We start from the raw sequence: 12,808 nt of genomic DNA, 5'->3' as shown, positions 1-12,808 counted from the left end.
TGTAGACTCTAGGACTGAAAGAATTGCTCATTCCTTCAAGAAGGGAAAAGGGAAAGATGTCAAACATACACACCCCCTCTTTTCTCCTCAAAGAAAGAAAGGGGGAGACAACAGTCAATCCTCAGAATTTAAATGGTGTGTTTGAGCAGAGGCATTAAAAGTGCCAAGTGACACTAAGTGTAAAAGACATGATTCATACCCACAATGAACTTACACTGTATTGTATTTCCTGACATGTTTTTAAAAACATCAAAATGAAAAAATTCACTCATCAAATTACCTACTATGTGTCAGGCCAACAGTTCTTAATATTGTTGTACATTAGACTTCCCTTGGTACTTTTTAAAAATTTTAAATTTATTTTTAACTGTACCTATTTGTGGGATACAGTGTGTTGTTTCAATACATGCATATATTATATAATGATTCATTTAGGATAGATAGCCTATCCACCACTTAAAACATTTATCTTTTCTTTGTGGTGATTACAATCAATATCTTCTTTTCTATCTATTTAGAAATATACAATATAATACTGTTAGCTCTAGTCAGCCTAGAACACCAGAATCTATTCTTCCTATCTACTTGTAACCCTTGGTACTTTTTTAAAAGCTCCCCACCATAACCCTTAAATAGGATCCCCTAAGGACAGGCCCAAGCATTTTTGTGGTGGTGGCTGTTCATGTGATCCTGGTGTGGAAACAAAGTGAGAATCACTGTGCTAACAAAAAGATCATAAAGACACTGTCCATACCCTCAAGGAACTCAGTCTAAAGAGTTAATAAGATAACTGTAATAAAAGGTATTACAAACAGACACTAGACTAGACAAGCAGGTTTGTATTGTTCCACAAAGTTACAAAATCCTCAGTGCAAGACCTACATTTATGATCCCTTATCCCAACTTTATCCCAAGCTGTTAAGAGATACGCTATGAATGTAAGTAAAACTATAAATACGGACACTTACAAGCTTGCTGATAGAATGAACTAAGGTAGAAGTGGGCAGGATTTGAAAGCTCTACCAGCTGCATCAGACTTCTTGCCCAATCCCTTGATTTTGAAAGATTATCCGAACTATGACGGAAATACCTTCAAACTAAGACTATGTAACATTAATAACAATGGTTTGTTATTTAACTTTCCATATTATTGTAATCTCCTCTTGCCAATTAGATTGCTTCTTCAAGACATTGTTACACATTTCTCTATTTCTCCCAAAACACAGCCCAGTGCTGGATACACAGTAGGAATGCATGAAATACTTGCTGAATTAGTTAATATTGGCTTAATAAAAAGGAGAACCCCACAGTGAGGATGCATCCTTTTTAAAGGAGGCTTTCCTGGAATACAGAACATAGCCCACACAATTTTATGAAACTCTTCAGTGTTTAAATGCAAATAAATGCTATATATACACTTGAAGGATAATCAAGTTAATTTTGTCCACAGTTAATAGAAAAACATTTAAAACCAAACATTCCCTCAAGCTTGAATTAACTAAACAGAAGTCCTGCACACATGAACATGAACACAAGGAAAATAAAGAGGTAATTATTAATTATGCTGGACTGCAAAGCCAGCAATGGGCAAAAAGCAAAACAGGAAGCTATAATAGATGAGATAGCAAGCTATATACAATCAGCTGTAACATTTCTACAGCAACATTCACTGCATCATTGTTATTCCCTTTCATGAAAAGCTACTGTATTTGATAAAATTAAGAACAATTTTCCTGGCATTCATCCTCCCTAAGCCTCTAACTTGGCTTCGAGTTTGAATGACAGGTCTGACCAATGCCTACCACTTCGGGGCCCCAACTCCCAGTCACTCACCACTCAGAAAGGACTTCAGGATGGGGAGGGGATGGTGGCAGGCCAAGTGGTGATCCTGTGGGTGAGATTTAAAAGGCTTTTCCCCCCAACTTTTAAATATTTACAGATCATTTAAAAGAAAGACAATGGTGACACAAGATGCAAACAAATTCTGATTCTGTCTAGTAGCTAGGTAAGAACCCACTTAATGCTGAGGTAAGAATGAATATAATTCAGTTAGGTAAGGAGCTTACTAATAACCAGCAGACTTATTCCCTTAGAGACAGCATATGAAAAGCCTTTTAAAACCGATGACCACTAACTACTATACTTAAGAGAAAATCTGGAAAATGAAATGCTGATGCCTAAACTTTTTCTTTTTTAGAAAATTTTATAAGAAGTTTTACTACATGCGGAAACTTCTCTCACTTTATTTTGCTACCTCATAAACTAGTCCATTACAATAATCAAACCCATATTCCAAGACCATCACTGTGTCTCACATGAATGAGTAAATGCCACTATAAAATCTAATACTCAGGTGGGACAGAAAGAGATCTATTTCAACATGCTCTAGGAAGCACTGGTGTCTTTAAGGTTCATCAATTATGCCAGTTGATTGAGAAACTGCATATAACTGATAGCCCCTAAAAAGCTAGGAATACCTCCCGTTCTAATAAGGAGACTCCTAGCCCAAAATCATGTCACGGAGGGTAATAGGGTAATAGCAAGGAAATAGAATGCAGAAGGCCTGGCTTTTACAATTCCAGCTTATATTTATATATCTTGTACTACAGATTCTCTTAGGTAGCTAGGAAATTTTGGCTTCCTTTCTTTCAACGAGAAAAGCCGTCTTCCGAGACTGATACCTCCTGATCCACAAACAGTAACACAATAAAGTAAAGGAGAAGATGGCAGCATTCCTCATTCCAGTGAAGAGTCTAATCCAGGACACAGCAGAACATTTTATGTTTATTAGCAGTTTGTATTTCATTTGTTCCAAATTGCTTGTTCATATCCTTTACCATTTTTTTTTTTTTCTATTGGGGTGGTGTTTCCTATTGATTTAAAAAATTTCTTACAAAGAACAATAACTTGTTACAAATCTGTTATCTGTCTTTCAGGTTGTGTTGGTTTGGTCGTATAAATGCTGTCAAGTCTATAAAAATTTTCCATTATGGTTTCTGCTTTTGGAGGCACATTTAGAAGGGCACACTGTAGCTGGCTGTTAATACCCCCTCCCATGAAATGGCATAAACCCATCTCCCCCTTTCCTTCTAACACAATGATAAGAATTCATGTCAGAATCTTTCTGCACTGAGCACGTATTGCTTTTTTCTTTTTTTAAAAAGATGATCGGTAAGGGGATCTTAACCCTTGACTTGGTGTTGTCAGCACCCCACTCTCCCAAGTGAGCCACGGGCTGGCCCTAAGCATGTATTGCTTTAATGAAAAAAAAAAAAAGGTTTTGTTTAACACTAATGAATGCTATAAGAAAAGCCATAGATAAATTCAGAAAACTTATTTTTAAAAGCTTTGGGCAATTTAAGTAACTTCTTTAAATCATTAAAGGGATTGTTCTCTTAGTTCAACTACTACACTGTTCTTAAAAACCTTTATCTAGAATTGTCAAGGAAATGCTCTATCTACAAATTCCCAAACTTGATATTTCACAATTTCATTACCAGCATTCCCATTGCTTAATTCTTTTCAATTCATTTAGTCATTAGATTACTTATAACCTGTGACTCCCTTATCTAGACTGGACTCAATACTGCCCTCATTAACATTCTAGTCTCTAAAAAACATTGATTTTTATAAACAGTTAACATTTTCTGAATGCTTATTATGTGCTGGTCCTATGCTAAATCTTTTATGTATCTTGTACTTCACTTACTATAGCTGTACCCTTCCCTCCCATTTTAACACCTCTGAAACCAGGAATTCTTACAATGAACGGTATGTCATGTTTGACAGTTTTTTTTCCCCTCAATAGTACATGAAATAATGTCTTACAATTAGTAGCATCTTAATTAGATGAAATATGGAAGTATAACTCATTTCATCTTTGTAGCAATCCTGAAGCTAACACTATTATCTCTATTTTTCAGATGAGGGAGGTACAAAAGTTAATGGTAGCTTTCCAAGATTATAAAGCAAATAAGTGTTGGGGCTTTGACTTAAACCCCGGTAATCTGACTCCAGAGCCTCATCTCTGAACCCATTTGCTATTCCTAGGCCTATCAGGCCACAAAGTCCTACTAGAATGTAATAACAGTTACCTAGTCTACTGTTCTCCATAGATTCCCTAGCAGACTACCTACAGTGCTTCTTTCAAAACTTCTCCAGTATTCTTAAACCTCCCTTACATTTGCTGATTCCCCTACCTCACCACCCCAATAAAGGGACTTGCCTCCAACAATGCTGGGAAACAACACAAGCTGGCATGAGCTCCACCATGTGTGTCCCTCTCTAACTCAGATCCATTCTGTTTCTTTCGTAGACAACTCTTCCCCCTTACCACTGTCAATATTTTGTCACCTGTACTCCAGATCACTAACTCCTTCATCTTTGACTGCTTTCTGTCCATTAACTTCTTTCCCTCAACTTTCAAATATGAAGAGGTTTCATCTATTTTCAAAAACAAGTCACTTGAGAGAAGATAAGAATCTATTTCTCATTTCTTAACAACTTAATCTTTTTCTGCAACTGCATTCACTTGGTTATCCACCTTTTTCTCCCTCACCCTGAATCATACATTTCCTCCTCCAAACCTATGTCTGGAATCTCTCTTCCCATGGCATGCTTGTTTCACCACTCCTCTGATTCCACACCTTTCTTCCAGTTCCTTCTTTTGTCTACTTCAAATATGCCTTTCCTTCTACTAATTCCTAATTGTGCCTACAATAGAAGACTCAACCCACCAGGACTGTTTCTCTCCTCACGGTTCCCTTAGAATACCCAGCAGATGACTGCCAAGTCTATTTGTAAAGTTCTAAGCTCTCCCTAAACTTTAGTTATATATCTCCAACTAGCCTACAGAATACTTCTACTTAGATACCGCACCTTAAATTCAACATGTCAGTTCTAACGCACCACCTGCACAATCCTTCTTCCTTCTACAACCAGTTCTTCCCTGTTCTTAAGTAATGGCTTTATTAATTTTCCAGTCTCTGAGGTCAGAAACTCAAGGATAATCTGGGACATTTCTCTCTTTATAATCACCAGGTCTTCGTGGTAACAGAGATTTACCATCACCCTCTCCAAATCAAACTGCATGTTCAAATACTAACTTCCCAATGCTCCTTATTCTGGCACTCTAAGGTCCTCAGATTCTCACTCCAACTTAACCTTTCTAAACATGTCCTCCACCCCATCATACTGGTCTCCATCAGAAATACCCACTGAGGTCAGGCATTGCTGCTCACTCGCCTCTAAATCTGTGCTGTTTAATATGATAGCCACATGTGATGATTGAAATAAATTAATTCAAATAAAAAATGCAGTTCCTCAGTTGCCCTAGTCACATTTTAAGTGCTGGATAACCACTTGTGGCTATGGCTATTGCACTAGGCAGCACAGATACAGAACATTTCCATCACTGCAGAAATTCTATTGGACAGTGCTGTTCTAGAGATACTCAACACTCATGCTTATCTCCCAAGTTCCCTATGCCACTGCTCTGCCTAGAAAGTCTCTTTCCCTTCTACCAATGCAAACCCACATGTCCTTCCATATCACTGTGGTCCTCACGTGAGTTATATATATAAACTACTCATACTACCTTGTAACAACTCTTACAATGTTGTTGCATTTAACTTTTCATTTGTTTGTCTTCTCACTAATTATTGAGACTCTTAGAACTAAAGTTATGGAATAAATGAAGCACATACTTATTACAATACTACACCAAAATTATCAAATAAGGGCATTTAATATCCCTCCTCCACTAAAAAGATAAGTTTTCTTTTGCGTCGAACAAAAGATTTTCCATTTAGCTAAGTGAATAATAATTTAATGTCTAATTTATAATAGTTGAAAGATAATTAGTTCCCCCTTTTCTTTTCCTGTGTGTGTGAGAAAAGCTTATAAAGGTCTGAAATACTTCCACTTTTCATAAGCACATCACAAAAAAAACCCACAAAAGATAGACAAGGGGAGGAAAATGAACAAATGGTTCCAGTAACTATACCCTAACAATCTAAGATTGTAGGAAAAAAAAAATCTATAGTACAACAACCCTAAAATTAAGGGGGAACTAAAAATAAACATTAAAAATTATGTTAAAAAAATATATTTTCAAATGAATAGATACAAGGATTCTTCAAAAAGTTCATGGAAAAGTATGTATTACCTTTTAATTCTATTTTTCCATGAACTTTTTAAAGTACCCTCATGAATCTCATTATCCTCCCCTTCCCAAATATGACATGGTGAATATTCATTTACACCCTGAGCTCAAAAGCAAATAGATGCATAATGGTTGTGCATATACAAGTGTTCTTTCTTAGGTTTGTTGTCTAGAAAAAAATTAGTTAAGAAACCAATTCACCACGCCATAGACCTGGGTTCTTATAGAGAATAAAGATCCTTTCCAAACACTAGGTAAGGACTAGTATCACCACATAAGGACTTTTTAAACCTTAGAGGGTTTGATACTTTATTTTCAAGAGGGTATCTTCTCTATGTTCTGATTTTAGCTTATTAATAAAAATTAAAAAGATGCTAAACTGTTCAAACACTACAGTTCCCAATACCTTCCTAAAACTGTGATGCAGTCACTGCAGTTGAACTGTTTAAGAAAGTTTTGGCTTTTCCTGACTGAAAGATAGCTTCCCTTATGAAAATGAATGTTCTAGAGGGCCTGCTCATTTCTGCAAGTCAGCCAGCAACAGTTGTAAATGTTACTTTTCTGCCTATCGGACTAGCTGTGCATCTTTAAAACCAGCAGCATCTTAATAATGCACACCAAAATGAGTATTTTAATTCAGACTTTAAGTAATTACATTCATGCTACTTAGTTTTCTAGTTTTGCCTTTTTTTCTTTTTAAAGAAAGCTATAACAAAGTATGTGTTAAAAATACTTTAGGCATTTTTGCTGCAAATCAGATGATAGATCATCAGATTAGACTGAATATCTGTACTACCAGATAACAGCAGAAAAGAATATACAGGGTCAACAGATTTCAGTTTGAGGCAAAGAGGAGATGCCCCTGTTTGTTATCAAAGCATGCCCTTCCATCTCAGTACCAAAAAGTAAAACCACACATAGAAGTACCATAACATTTCATTAACCTCAAAGTTATTTTATTCTTAATCCTGATTTTCTTCACCTTTTTATATTTAAAGTATCTTGTTTTCTCCTCAGACCTTTCCAACTCTCTCCCTACTATCCCCTAGTTCCTTCCGTAAATAGCCCAAACTTTAGCTTTTGGTTAGAGACGTAATTTGTCATTGAGAGTCAAAAGAGGAGACTCATGTCTTTCTCTGTATGTCAGGACTCCCTGATTTAATTTGCATTTTGTACAATCTTGGATCTCCCATTTTCTGACAAGGAGCACTGATTATGAATAGGGCTTTTCTTTTCCATCTCTAGAATGAAAAAAAAATCAATTTTAATCTGTAGAAAACAAACATCTCTCTACAGTTGTCAGACTTGATTCCTACATAGCTCAAGGTTAAGTATAAAAAATCAGTATCATGCCCCAAAATTCTTCTTTCCTCCACTCCCCAAATTACACTGGATATGCTGAGACCAAAGCCTCAGGAACATAGAATGGTAGGAAAACACAAACAAATGGACACTAAATAACACTAAGAGGGATCCAGGTGCTTGGCTTTCCTTCTTCCGAACAGTAGATGGATAACTTCAGACAAGTGAGTTATTTTCTGTGGGCCTCAGGTTGCTCATCTTGATATGAACCGACTGGGTTAGAAAATCTTTAAAGCAACTTTTAACACTAAATATCTCTATTCTGTATAAAGGAAATTACAAATGTTAGTGTTTATAAAAGCACTTGGCAAGACAGTCCCATGGATGTACTTCACAAGAAAAACCATGCAATTTGGGTACTTGAGTATACACACAAACTCACCAGGGCATATGAACATTTTTGGATAGGAGGACCGGAGTAAGGGGGAAAACAGAGGATACACAGTTTCATCAAATTCTTAAACAGTTAAGAACTGACCAAAAAAAAAAAGTTAAGAACTGAGCCATAAGACATTACACAAAAGTAAATCTTTAAAAAAAAAAACCCTAAGGAATTTGCAATAAACTAGTCTTATCTCAAGGTGCAGTGTTTAACAGTTCAGGAAAGACAGACTAATTTTGATAAGATAGATAAATTTAACTGCTAGAACTTTCCTCATCAGTACCATCGGCTTGTGATTATATAAGAAAACTCAAGAGAAAAGTGGCAGAAATAAGGGAGAGATAAAACTAATTTGGCCTTGAAATGCATTACTTTTATGTCAGATTTATTTTTCAAATAATTATGTGCTGCTTAAATAACTATTAACACTATTTTTCCTTTTTTAGACACAATAGGACAACAGAAGAAGAAAGCCCAGGAAAACACAATAGAGAACAAATTTGTCTAAAGGCCTAAAAAACAAAAGCAAAGTCATGTCTATACTGACACAGTAAAGCACAGCACAACAATGACTATTTGGGTATTCTAGACAAAAACCCAAAAAATATAGTTAAGAATGAGACTCTCGAGTCAGACTGCCTTATTCATATCCCAGTTAAGATTGTAAGTCATAATCACTCAGTAGTTATGAACCCTAAAGCAAGACACTCAATCAGTCTGGCCTTAGTTACTTCACCTGTAAAATTGGTAACAGTACTTAGGTATGTTTCAAGGCTTAAATGAGCTATGAGTATTATAAATAATGCCTGGCACATAGTAAAAACTCAGAAAAAAACAGCTACAATTATTTCTCCTATCCAATGCTCTAAATCAAATTAGGACCCATGACACTAATAATAAGATCTACAGAAAAGTCAACCGCATCTTACCTAGTAGCTTCAACTGTCACTTTCAAACTGTTTTTATTTAACAAGAAGAGCTAACTAGTAGTAAAATTAGTTGATATATATCTTTCTTTGACCCCACAAACTCATTACTAGAGGTAACAAGTGAGGAGAGGAAGGTAGTAAAAGAGTGCTGGGGCAGCACTGTCTAATAGAACCTTCTGTGATGACAGAACTATTCTATATACACACTATCAATACGGTAGCCACTTAGCCACAGGTGGCTTTTGAGCACCTCAAATGTGGCTAGTGCTGTGAAAATGAATTTTTATTTTTATTTAATTTTATCTTAAATAACCGCATGTGGCTATGGCTACCTTACTGGACAGCACAGCCCTAGATGATCCATAAACTGAATAAAAATCGTCAGAAATTTAAGCAAAAAACTAGGATCTTCTTTGAACTGTTCATAAGTTCCATTCAAATATCTTTGTTTTCAGTGGAGGCCTGATAACTATGACTAGTTAAAGAAATAACATGTCAGCTGATATATCAATACAGTGCAAACTCATGCTAATAAAAGGATCAGAGATAAGAAGTGTGTGGTCCTCAGGATATTTTAGAAGGTCCCTAAGGCCAAGTTAAATTCAAGCTCACATGAAGCATGATTCAGTACATGGATGAGAGCTGCAAAGGTCCTTACAGCACCCCCAAAGCACCTGTTTCTCTACCATCAAATGGAAAGATACCTATACAATGCAGACTGAACAACTCTGCACTTATCGTCAACTCCCCCTCCACCCCCCACAAAGTTCATGGTTCTGTTAGCCTTTCCCCTCTTTCAGAAACACTAGCGATCTTGGCCATCTCAGCCTTTCCACTATAAACAAAATTCATGTACCACCCATATCTGAAGTATAACGCCAGGCTCCTGTTTAGCTGCCCCTGTAATATGGTTTAATTATGATGACTGAACTAATAGGCTGACATCATAGACTTTTACAGGCTGACCCCATGTCATTCTGATGTATCATTTTGCACCAGTTCAGTGCTGTAAATCAATTTAAGATCTCAGGCAGGTTGAAAAGGCTGGTAATGATGCTTTCTCTGCTGTCTCTGGAGACTCTACATTATACACAACTTACATTATTTATAAAGCTTCAATGATGCCTCCATTAGCCTTGTAAGGCTACACAAATGAGATCTTTTATACACACACAACTTGGCTTTGAATATGTAGGCTACTGCAGCTTAAATATGCTAGTCTAATTACACTCAAATTTATTCTTCTTCCAATCTACCAGGTTATTAAATTTTATCTCTAACCCAGAATTGCTAGAAATCAAAATTATAAACTGAAATTTAGTTTTTAACTAATAAATGTAGATGGGAAAATGAGGCTTCCTCTTAATGCTTTAATAAACTTAGGAGGAAAAAAGTTATTTAAATTCTGAGAGATGTAAGAGGTTAACATTTTTAATTGCCTAAAAACTGTCATTTCTTTAAAATGCAAAGGTCATCAGTTCTTCAAGGGTATAAAACTTAAGGATAACTACCGCAAAAGGAAAAATATGTCTGGTTACATACCTATGGTTGTAGGGGTCAAAACTAAACCAAGGACAAATCTCTACCCTCAGAAGAAACCAGATCCTGCTTGGATACTCTAGAAGCTCTGGCACCACTCACCTCCAGAAAATCACCTCACGACCCTAGTTACAGATTCCTAAGAATTGCAGTATTACAGAAATGGTACACTACCTGCACAGAAATATCAAATGACTGCAAATGGGAAAGAGGGAGTGGGGAGGACGACAAACACTTTAATCGGTCCAGCATATTTAGGCCTAGCACCTACATCAGAGTAACTGATGCAAAAATATGTACACCAATTGAAACTGCTGGGGTAGTGAACGTTGCTTCTGCCTCACTTTTTAAAAAATAGTAGCTCCAATACACTTCACCTACCTCCAATACAATTTAAAGCGGTCATTCTAAACAAGATGAAAAATGAACATGGACAGGGATCAGTGTTCCTATTGTGTTACTAAGGTGTGTGTGCGTGTTATCCACGACAGGAGATTAGAGAGAGATGTCCTGAAATAAGGGTGTTCTCTGAATGAGCCGCTGAGAGTTTCAGCAGCAGGAAGACATAAGAGATCATTTCACATACTTTGAAACTTCAGATACAATGGAAAGAGGAGAACAGGAGGGGAAAGAAAAAGGCCGAATGTCACAGCACTCACGAAAGCGATGCTTCCTCTGGAGACGGTTCTGAGTCGGGCCTCAATTTTCAGAAGGAAAGCGCCGTTACTGGTTATCTTGCACAGTGTATTTAAAAATCGCATGCGCCTCAAAATAAACAAAAGCCGCAGCTACTGTAGTTGTGAGATCTGGCAGGCATCTGTTCCTCCTCCCTTCCCGAAGTCTAACAAGGAAGCACTCTCCCTTTAAGCCTGCATATATATGCAGCGACTCGAAAAACAAGCCCACGTCTCTCTCTCACACCCACCACCACCCCACCACCTTCCACAGAAACCACCCCGAGAAACGCCAACAAAGACAGGGCGCAGAGTAAAAGGACAGTTGTTCCACCGCGAACTCACGAATCCACCAGCACTGAGGCAATCGAATCCGGTAAAGGGAAAGGAATGAGGCGACACTCGGAGACGCAGGGGGTGTAGGCGGAAGAGAAACAAACAAAAAACACCAAAACGCGCCGCCGCCAAACCAGTGAATAAATTAGAGGGAATCTCGGTGCGAACTTTCCTTGACCTCGACCCCAAAGAGGCTCGTTGGGGCAGAAAGAGGAACCCTTGTGGGACACGGAGGGGTCCAGGACACCGGGTGTGCCCCTCCTGCGAGACCCGCTCCGTCGGGCTCGTCAAGGGCAGCGCCTGCGGCCGTCCTCAAACCCCCGCAAGGGTCGCCCCGGCCAGCGCGGGACACAATGGGCCCGCGGGCCAGCAGCCTCGGCCTGAGTGCAGAGAAGGAAAGAGAAACGGGGAGCGGCGGAGGGACAGGGCTGCCGGGTTAGTCCCGCTACGGGCAGGCCCAGGGGCGAGGCTCGGGGGCGGAAGAACGCGGCTTCCCCACCACACACCCAACAAAGACGCGAGGGGAGCACCGGCCAAGTCCAGCCGGGTCCGCTCGGCGCGAGGGAAAGACGAGGTGGCAGGTTCGCTCCTCACAGCGGCCGGGAGGCGCCATCATGGTGGTGGGGGGTGGGGTGGGGGACGGTCCGCCTCACGCGGGAAAGAGCCCCCTCCAGGCCGCCGGCCCCGCACGACCGCGGCGGCGGCGCTGGAACGTTCAGGGCGCCGGGGGGAGGGCGCGGACACAGCAGAGGGAAAGTTGGGTTCGGGTCTGTTTCGTTTTACCGGGTTGGCGGCGCGCCCGTCCGCGCGGGCGCACGAGTGGCCGGGCGACCGGGGTCCCGCGGCCTCGGTCCGGCCGGCCGGGAGCTGCGCCCGCTCCTCTCGCAGGGTCCCTCCCCGCGCTTCGGCCCGCGCTGAGCCGCTCGGCCTCTCCTTCCTCCGCCCGCCCGTCCGCTCCCGGAGCCTGGATTGATCTGGTCTCGCTGGCGTCAGGGAGTCGGAGCTGCCCAGCCTCCACTCCTCGGCTGCCAATACCCGGCGCACTCGCCCGCCCGCCCGCCCGCTCACACGCGCACCCGCGCGCCGCCGCCGCGGCCGCCGCGCGACCAGGGATCCTCTCCAAATTCCGGCCCGGCCGGCGCGAGCGCAGCACAGCCCGGCCTGAGGACCGCGCGGGGAGCGGCCCGAGACACCTCCCCCCGCCCTCAGCCCCACGCCCCGTTTATTCCGAGGAGGAAAAAACAACGCGGCGGCGTCCTGGTTTGCCCAGCCTTGCCTTCTTTAGTCCCAATGGAGAGGACCTGGTGCATTATCTGCAAGCGAAGTTCGATGTTCCGTGTTTATCTTCTGACACGTTCAGTAACACGTCCTCTGCACCCACCGAATCGTCCTATAAACGTCCTGTAAACGAGTGCATTTTTGA

At 40.3% G+C, this 12,808-nt stretch overlaps 1 protein-coding gene across 1 annotated transcript in view; it reads right to left on the bottom strand.

Moving 5' to 3' along the window:
• Positions 1-12,414, bottom strand: part of SMAD1 (SMAD family member 1) — a 72,050-nt gene extending 59,636 nt beyond the window's left edge. The window contains exon 1 of the mRNA XM_063107762.1: positions 12,169-12,414. The gene's annotated coding sequence lies outside the window, so the exon portion shown is untranslated. The remainder of the gene's footprint in view (positions 1-12,168) is intronic.
• Between the last annotated feature and the right edge of the window lie 394 nt (positions 12,415-12,808).

The sequence above is a fragment of the Cynocephalus volans genome, chromosome 9, assembly GCF_027409185.1.
Source record: "Cynocephalus volans isolate mCynVol1 chromosome 9, mCynVol1.pri, whole genome shotgun sequence".
Classification (NCBI taxonomy): Eukaryota; Metazoa; Chordata; class Mammalia; order Dermoptera; family Cynocephalidae; genus Cynocephalus; species Cynocephalus volans.
Note: the sequence above shows the minus strand (reverse complement) of the source record. Positions and strands in the feature narration are given on the sequence as shown.